Genomic DNA, 10,327 nt, shown 5'->3' with positions numbered 1-10,327 from the left:
AAATCAGGTGTGGGGTTGTCTGGTAACTCGTCAAATTCCCTATAAGCACTCTATTAGATCAGCCCGCTCCTTTTAGCGAGGCAATTTCGATTCTAATGGAGTTTTGCAGACTGAGTGTAACGAACAGTTGGCCTCAAAGTATACTTTGAGCAAAGACCAATATTACAAATGCACACATATCGTTAAACTTGAACTAAAATCAAATTGGGACAGTGTTAAATTCGCAGATTTCCGTAGGTAGTCTGAACTGTCCTTAATTTTTCAAAGGTTCATGTAGTTTGGAATACGAAGCTAGTGATTGAATTTTAATCCATCCTTCCTACAATTGGATTATAATGTGATGGATGTAGTTCAGTAAGACGAAACGATTTTCTGATACTTCAATATTCACTTTGATTTAACGCACCTTATCTGAGCAGGACACATCGTGACGAGTCGGGGTAACTAATTGTTAATCACTGGCGAGACTTCGTGAAGGAGTTACCTGTCCATTTACATTTAGAAGCAATGCACAGTCTATTTACATATTTTTTTTATCTAGATAGGCGGGTAAATAGGTAGGTAGGTAGGTACTACATAGCTGACAATAGATAAAGGGTAGCAGTCAGTATGCACGGAGTGACAGAAACGTGAATGATTGTCCGCTGTAATAGTGGAAATAATTGTTGTCAGAGTGCTCGAATAGATGCGCCCGTGTACTTTGCGCAGTCAACGAGCTGTTGTGTGAGAACGTAGTGTATTTATATGGTTGTGGTTGAGCCTGGCAGGAACAGGCAAGCGACAGAAGTGAGGGTAGCACTGGCTGTTGAAGGTGGGACAAGCGATATGCTCTCACTCGCCGTTTGCCTCTTCCTTGCCGCTTCTATGCCAGGTTCTACTGCGTCTCCTTCATCGAGACGACAGCTCGCATGATATATTAGAAGGGTCGCCGGCTAGGATCGCCCTTCGTCGGTTTGGGCAGTCGCTCTGTTGGTTGGTAGGCCGTTGCCCGCGTTGGCGGCTGGCGTCCTCGGCCGCCTTGGCATTGCGTTGCTTTGGCTACCCCCTTTTAGCTAGCTGGCCAGCCGGCCTATTTTGCCGCCTGCCGATCCCAGTCACCCCCAATTGCCCCGTCGCTTTTCGACCCCGATGCCCACAGCTATCTGCCTCCTTCCCCCTTTTCCTTCCCTTCGCTTGCCATTCCTACTACAGGAGACCTCCTACGGTCATTCCCCGTAGCCTTCGCCATCTGTTCGCCTCCATCGTTCCTGTGTTTGCCCATCGTGGTTGACAAGCAGACGGGCTGTCGTCGTTGTTGTCCATCGTTTAATAATGTTATGACAAAAATGATAAATACACCAAGCCAGACACGTATTCGCATGCAGCCAGCCAGCTAGCCACCCATCACATACAAATACACGAAAGCAACCAAACGGCCAACGAAGCATCTGACAATCAACAAACAGGAGAAGCCAGGCCAGGCAAACCCAAATCAACGGGTCTGGTTCGGGTGGTGGTGGGGCGAACTCTACCAGCGGGCAGTCAAGCACGCCCGGAGCTCATGCCGGCGTGCAAGTTTGCCCAAATGGTCATTGGTGAAGTCTCCTCCAGATATAGAGGGCGAATGCTATGGAGAGAGGGGTAAACTAAAGGACGCGCGAACTGCACGAGAGAGCTAAGAGCTCTCCTGTCGAGTCTAGCGGCCACTACCGCTGGTGGTCCTTGTCTGCCACCTGCTAGCTTTAGTGTCAGCAGCGGCTTTCTTTCTATAAAAAGGAGAGAGTCACCGACCGACACTATGACCATCTACGTACATATAGACAGCGACACGATGACTGAGATATTGACGCTGACTAGCGGAGTGCTCATGCTGCTGCTGGCCGCGGAGGTTGCTGCGTGGCAAGAGCACGGCGCTACCGCTACCGCTGCTGCTGCTGCTAAGAACACTGGACAGCGGCCAGCAGCATCGTTAGAAGGGAAAAGGGCTAGTCGCACATATACCAGAGAGGTAGACTGGGGCTATAGACGAGTCAGGGAGAGAGGATGAGGAATATTATTAAAGAGGAAGTGGTAGTATGATATCGTTATGAAAAGGTACTGTACACACTTCGCATCTTTCTCGTGCTTCACTTTAACGGTTCATGTTTTCTTCTCTCGACACTCGCAGGCTTAGCATAAAGATAGTTCTCCGCGCAGTGGAAAAGTGTTCGTTTTTGCTTCTCCCGCCAACTTTTGTAACCTCAGTTAATGTCGCTGCGGCCAGGAAGCCGAACTTCAGAGAGAGAGCGGCTAGCAGAATGGCTACGCAGAACGTACAGAGAACGCGTCAACGGCTACGGACAGACGGTACAGGCAGCAGCAATGGCGGCGGCCGCTGCTGATGCTTCTCCCAGGACACTACCGGTACGAACCTCCCAGTGGCCTATCTTGTCCTTTACTGTGTACGATGCTGCTGCTGGTCCACTTTTCATCGAAAGCTTCTCTCCTGTGGCAGCATCGCTCAATGATATATTAAGCGGAAAATTGACTTGAGCTGTTCGGCGGCCTCGGGCAGCGTGCCTGACAACATTACCACGCACGAGGCTGAGAATCTCTCCCTTTTCATCTGATCTAAGGCCGTTCACCGGCTCCTGTCTTCATCAAGTCTTTGTATTTACTGTTCTCTATCCTAAATTTTTGCTTCGTTTCTTCTCTAGTCCACACTCATCATTGCTTCTAGCCCTCTGCCGTCGGTTCTGTCGGAGAGCCGATGTTCATTTCTCGTCTCATTTGAGCACAATGTCACGAACGATAAATGGGTAGTGGTCCATTTCTGCCAGTTCCCCTTTATTTCCTTGCTCTTCTCGGCTTTATGTCATTTTTATATATTCATCAAGCATACACGTACCCTGTCCCCGTACTCGATCCTGCATCATTATATGTTGCTACGTTAAGATTACTAAAGACTCGTATAAACATTTCTAACAAATCTATCCTTTAACCGAATAAATATATAGAAAAAGCAGTAGAATGAACCACTTTACAAATGCAGAGAACGATCGCTTGTTTAAAAAATAGGTAATATTTTAATGAATTAGTCCTTCACCGTATGTAGATATATATATATATATGAGTGAATTCTGTAAAGTTCGTTATGCTGCCTTTAACTTGATAAAACGCCGTCAGTCATAATACAACAAAGAAAATGCTTTTTTTTTTTTTTATCAATGCTAGTATTTTAATCGCGTTCGCGACGCTGCGGATAAATTGGCAGGCAATTTTCGTGTAGTAGCGAACTGAGATACATCCGAATGAAGGTAAGCTAAGCGCCATCTACAAGACCGTAATAACAGCATTCAGGTAACGTTAGATATGATTCAGTTATGCCCTTCTGTCACTGCTAGCAGTACATCAGGACAGCATATAGGAACGCTCAATTGTAGACTATTTTTGTTTATAATTATTTCTACAGGGCAATGCGTCTCGAAATGTATATAGATGATGAAAGGCAGAGACCTGAAGGGGGGCGGGGGTGGGGGTAATTGTTGTTTTGAAAGCGTGCTATGAGTTTTGCGATCTGCTTTGTATACAATTCACATTGTCATATATGAACGTAACGAAGTCCTGTGCATACGTAATAACTCAACTGCTTGCCGTAATTACTACACCGTAAAAACGAGGAGATCCCGCTCCGAATTCTGAATTGCGCGACAGTTGTCATACGTCACTATAGGCTTTCGAGTGCTATGCCAGCACTCAGTTATCGGCCAATGCGGTTTCTAACACCGTACAGCCAATTTACATGGATTGATGGGCTAGTACATCTCAAATCGTAGGCACATCTAAGATCGAAATGACTCAGTCGGTGTTAACTTATCGCAGCGCTAGTTAATGAACCATTTATTACATGACGACACAAATCCTTTCATGTGGCGTATACAAATTCATGATATCCTTCTGGCGACAGCGGTGCAATTTCCCCGGATCGCGTCTCTTATCGAGTCTTAATTATTAAATCGTATATCTATCTGTGTATGTCGTATAATTGAATCAAAAAGATGCGTGCGTATAAAAGTACAACCGGTATTATATGGTACTGTACATTTGTTCGTATTCATTGGAATATGGGACAATTTTCTGCTCCTTATGTAATCTATGTGGACGTACTTGTCGTAAATATGAATGTATAGATATTAATTAGCTATGCGCTAACATGCAACTACATTGTCCACTTCTGTATGAACACTCGCATGCATCTATATGTATGTATGTATGTATGTATGTATGTGACGCATTCAAGTGCAGTTTTGCTCATGTAATGTAACCTTTAGCATTCACCTAAGTAGGTCCGCGGACGTCCATAGACTTTGGGGCATAAAGCCTCGCGATATAAGGAACGATGTGTACCACTGTGATCTGCCGGTGAAGGCGACTAAATGAGCTTCTTTCGTTCTGAACGAGTCTCTGTCTCCAGTTATCCATCCTCCCACATCTCCGCTTGTCTTACTCAGTCGCTGGAAGAAGCGCCAGTTTCGTAGACACGTAAGTATATCCATTTTGCGGAAGGGCCCGTGAGCTATACGCCCGCTCAGTATACAGCCATTGCTACCCTCGGGGGGAAGGGGGTCTAGCCCGCTACTTCTTGGCTGGTTCTTCGCGCACAAATACACAGTCGCATAGACCTAGAAAGTGTGAGAGAGATTTCTAAGATGTGTTGTGCGCCAGTGCGTGAGATCTTGTGGCGGCGTCTGTGAGAGAAGTAGTAGGTGCGTGTGTTTGAGTTCTGCGCACAAGGGAATGAACCGAGTGCAATGCGGACTCTAAGTGACATCCTGAATATGAATGGGTAGTTCTCGTCCACTTTGTGATCCTCCTCTCGACTCTCGCTTACTACAGCAGTGAGCCGGCTCCAGCCGACTTACTGCTGCTCGACATCTTTTCCCGCTCTTCGACGGTCCCTTTTCTCGTCGCAAGGGACTAAATATTAATCTGACCCTCGTCATTAATATATCGCAGCCTCGAGTTCTCCCCGGCCTTTCTAACCCATCTAAGCAAATGGTGCTCGTCCCTCTAAGCCGAAGAGGGCGACCGCAGTCAATGCAGCTAGTAGTAGAGGCCGAACCAGCCAGCCAACCAACCAGCTAGATAGCTGGCCATCTTGCTCGCAGGCCCGCGCAAGCCCAGCTGGTAGAGTCCGAACTGCTGGCGAAGGATGTGACCGCTACGAGAAGTGGACAGGCTCAGCGAACTCGGCTTTGCCAGTACCATTAGATTGCGCTGCTGCCGTCGCCCCCGCCGCTTGGGCAAACCAACCGACCGACGTACAGTGTCGACGTAGTTCTTGTTGCCGCCATCGCGGCCGTTTACGGACAGTAGCGCGCATCACAGACGTACACAACGAACGAGTGCATAGTGAGCCACCAACTAACGCACGGGCGGCTGGCCGCTGCGCGTTTATACAGATAGAAGCAGACAGACAGACAGTGAATGGGGGGATTGACTGCCAGTTCCTACTCACTGCTGGCCAGCTTTCATAGCGTGGGCTGCCGCTTGTTCGTCCGCAAACGGCGAAGACCACGATGGCAAATGACAAGTCCAGTCCATTGGCTGCTTAGGAGAAGAAAGATGGTGGTCAAGAGCGGCAGGCCAGAGCAGGACAGACCAGGCCTCGACTTCTCGCTCTCGTCTCAGAACCGAGCCTCGAGGAGTCTTAGCGGCTCGACCCTGCGACTTTGATTCCATAAACATTTATCAACAACGTCGTCGTCTTCGTCGTGGCGATGGCAACAGCGACAACGACTCGGCCGATGGTCACAGCAAAACAAACGGCGAAGACAACGACAACAGCAGTAACAACAACAACGAAGTACGACGAAGTCAGGAAGCTAACGGCAGGAGCTAAAGATGGAAACGACAAGAACTAAAAAGTTAATGAGACTCCCGACAGGCCGACGGCCGCAGCCGGTGGCAAGGGGCGACCGCCTCATCAACCGAATGGATGGAAGAATAAACGAATGCCGAATCGCCCACGCTCGCAGCTGACGTGATCGCTGCTTCCGCCGTCATCGTAATCATAATTCTTGGAAGATAATTGTCAGGAAAATATTGTCGTTTTCTGGTGACATGAAGAGAACTTTTGAACGTATATACAGGAACATAAACAATCGTTAGCTAGGTCGAAGTTTATCTATCGATATATTTAACCCCTATAGCCTTCTATGCGTGTCTGCTGATATATAAAACGCATGTCTATAAAAACAATTTTATAGAATCAAAGCTAGCAAAGTTCAACAACAATGCCAATGACGTATATTATTTACGATATATTGAACACGTTTATTTTCCTCAAAAGGGTACCACCTACTAACTATCGATGATACGTTTAGGTTTTTGAACGGAGTTCGATCCACAATGGGCACTAATCAGCTGCAATATTTGTTTTTTTTTTTTTCAAAAAAATATGGCACATTTGCTATTAGAATTGAAGCGGTATTGGAAAACCATTCATTAGGTAGGAAAAAAGCTACGATCGGCGTCCTCTGCATTAACATCAAATTATAACGTAAATACTTATAGAACAAGAGGAGAACTGTAATAATATTACTAATAATAGCGAAAAAATAATAATAATATTAAATGGATTTATATTAATGATGGTAAGAAAAGCAATGATGGACTACTTTAGTCTATAGTCAACAAGGCTATTGAAATGGTTTTTGCAATGTATATAGGTGGGTTACTTCTACGAACACCACTATAGACGGCTTCAAAAAAATTACATCGGTACGGCTCACCGGTACCCTGCTGACTCTGCCGCATGACAAACGCAGTAAACGTTTGTCTAGCATTTACTGCATTTGTCTGGTTGCCATTCGCGGAAGGTGTAACTATCGCTCTAATCCTTTATGAACTATGCACTCAATATGCTATACGATCTGTGCACGTCACCGTTCGAGTCGTCGTAGTTTCCTTTGAAGTCGTTGACGAATGACGTTTGATGAGTGATCTGTCACCACTTCGGCTGGTTCAGACGCTCACCGACCAGGACGGCAGGTTTCTCGTCAGGAAGCAGCGTAAAATAGTAAGATATAATAGGAGAATCGCGCAATAGGGAGGAGCCATTTGTGTGCGGTTACATTTACTGGTGTTTTTTGCGCGTCGTAAATCCAATACTTCGTTTCTTTTTTCGTTCGCTTTGTTTCACTGTTGTGACCTCGATGTCGTCGTGGCCGGTCATCGCCTGTTGCTGTTAACCGTTATTATTTGCTCCCGACACATGACGTCCAGTCATGTCCTTTCTTTCGTTAATAATCGTGCCGCCGTAGTCTTCGTTGAAGATGTATAGTAACTATTCGTCATCTTCGTGGGGACCTCCAAACAACAGTGACGGCAGCACTGTTCGGTCTTTAGTTGGGTGCCGTTCATTCGGCCTTTCGCTCTTCGTCGGACGGTACGTTGCTTGACGGCCCCCTTTAGCTGCGTCGGGACCCGTTGATCATCATTTTTAGCGTTTTCAACAATTTCAGATGGCAGCGATCAGTCACCGTGCATGAAGTGAGGGACAACAACGAAGTAGTAGGGACTGCGTGAGTCTTTCTCTTTGTCCTTCTCCCTGTTACTCGATCAGTCCTCGACTGCTGACCATGACACATGACGCGCAATGAAATGTACACACATGCACACCCACCCACTTACTCCAAGCCTGACAGAATAGGCAAGCCAAGTAGACAACACGTTTTATCATGATTTATATCCAATGAATGACTTACACATCCTCTCTCTCTCTCCTCTCTCTCTCTCTCTCTCTCTCTCTCTCTCTCTATTTAAATTGAATTTGTCTGTGTACTAGAATAAGACAAAAGACCGAACGAAGCTTTAGAGAAGCTCAGGAGAAAGATAGGGAAATCCAGTCTAGCCTGATACGCGCATTTTTTTCAGCCCCTGCTCGCCGAGGTTTAATGGCTTTCTATTGCTATTAGGAATTCCATATTTAACTTCCGGAAATTGGTACACGACATGTGCCTTTAATGTAACGTGTACTTAGCCTGGACCTACGGCAGACGCGTGAATTAGTATACGATTTCGCGATCACGCCCTGGCAAGAATCCGCAACATGCACCTTTCTTTACATAGGATGTGACTATTTGTGATATGGCGAGCTCCGTGTCGATCCATATGAACTAGAAGCCATGAAGCGATCACTTACAACGATAGTGGTAGGATACAGCATTACTGTGATTGATTCAAAGTGTGCGACGGCCTACGAATGCTATGTTTTTCGAAAATAATGCATTTTTCTTTTTATTTATTTATTTATTTATTAGATTGACAAATAAGGAACAATTTTTAGGAACATGAAAAAGACTCCCAGAATGAGCTATGGCCTCGCAATGTTTTGCAAGCTTACGTGCATCTAGCCACAAGTAGTATACCCTGTGTCTGATTGCTGTATATAGCATGGAGTTTCAGGAATTTGTCAGTTATTACGATATAACATTGTTTAATACTGTTATATTTTATAAATATTGTTTAATGATGGTATGCAGGAATGACAAAGTCCAACCACCTCTTCCAGCCAATATCTTCAGCTTCGCCTTAGTAAACATTATGTCGCAACTTTTAGTACTTACTCCCCGTGCAAACGTTGACTTTACTTTCCGTTCGCGTGTTGTCTGCATCAATACGTTCTCTTTGAGTATTCAGAAGAACTTTAGAATGGAGCAACATTTTATCGTCACTGCTCGCTGACGCTTTAGCTACGTTTTGAGATCGTGCTCAGAACGTTGGACACTGATCGCTTGCTAAAAGGAAATGTATTAATTTCATGATTTGCCAAACAGTCATATTGTTTTTTTTTTTTTTTTTTTATTTACCGATAAAGGGTACACAGCGTTGTTGCAGGCATGATTTGGGATAAACTAAATCACTTCAGAGACAATATTTTTTATGTATGGTAATGGCTATTATGCGGCATTCATCATAAAACTTCTTTTAGAGGGTTTTGTACGCGTTGAATAGCCATAATGAATTATCTAGTCTGTTTATAATAATAATAAATGAGATAATCATTTGGGGGGCTGCACTACTAGTCGATCTATCAAACACATAGATGTTATATTAAAATATTCTACATTACTATGACGCTAGTGCGGCCGATAGCGACGAAAGGTCCCACCATCATCAGCTGTCCCAATTGAGCAAGATACCCACCGGTAATATCATAAAGCCTCCATTCTTGGCTATTTCTTGATGCGCTTTAAATTCACGACGGTGTTGATCGATAGGAATTGACGAACAGCGCAGTATTACAACTCGTCACTCCAAGGCCACGTCAATATCACCAGCGTCCAGTCACCGCTACCATGGCAACATAGTGACATCGTAAAGGCAGAGTTGTTCGTTCAGAAAAAGAGCCAAACAAAAAAAGCCAAAGTTCGAAAACGCTATCGACCGCCCCGTCGAACTGAACAGGCGAAAGCGAAAGGGAAGTAGAAATATTGCGATACATAAACCTCTATGTATGCACAGATTAAGCACGAAGAGAGTTTTCTTAGATAATGTCTGCCTGTAATAAAAGGTGGTAGAATGGATAGGCATTGTCATCATCATCGTCGTCGTAGTCGTCAGACCTACAACTGGATGAGCAAAAAAAAGTGACAGGAACTGGCAATCTTCTATAGTTTTACGCACAACGGTATTTGCGGCTGCAGCCACCGCTCGACGCCCTAAGAGTGGCCGAAAGCAGTACATCTCCGTTTGCTTCTTTTTGCTAAAATTAGCCTTATTCATCTGTCTGTCTGTGCTTACAATGATGATCGAAGTGAACGTTAGCTATTATCACAATTGCTGTTACGACTGCCGTAACTAGTATAACGGATAGAACGGTTCGGATGGTAGCTGCGACTGATTGAGCCTCTTCGTTTCCTTAGCGTTTGGCGCTTTTCATGCCTTGGTCAAAGCGGCCCTAGCACGTATGATATTAAAGAGGATGATGATGGTGACTAATGTGGCCTGCGATGGTGATGTCCGCCAAGGTGCATGTTTTGATTGGCGATCAGTTTTCGGCTGGGATCCATCTCGCTCACTTGCCAAACGATAGGACCACCAAGGGTGACCGTTGGACCATCGATAAACAGCAGGCTAGCTAGTGTGACGCTATGGCCGACACTGCGGTACCAGCTCGGGGGTGAACCGCGCCCTGGGTGTCAGCAAATGAATGACTGCTGCCTGGCAAACGGACTAAAAAAGCAATCAGTACACATGCGCGTGCTCATAGGATGATCTAAAAAAGTAGGCGCTCTACGATTTGTTCTTTGTTTCTATCAGCCCTCTAGTCTTCTCAGAGCCAGCACGTTCTTGAAGTGCTAAG

Source organism: Varroa destructor, unplaced genomic scaffold, assembly GCF_002443255.2.
Source record: "Varroa destructor unplaced genomic scaffold, Vdes_3.0 BEIS01000001.1, whole genome shotgun sequence".
Taxonomy (NCBI): Eukaryota; Metazoa; Arthropoda; class Arachnida; order Mesostigmata; family Varroidae; genus Varroa; species Varroa destructor.
Note: the sequence above shows the minus strand (reverse complement) of the source record.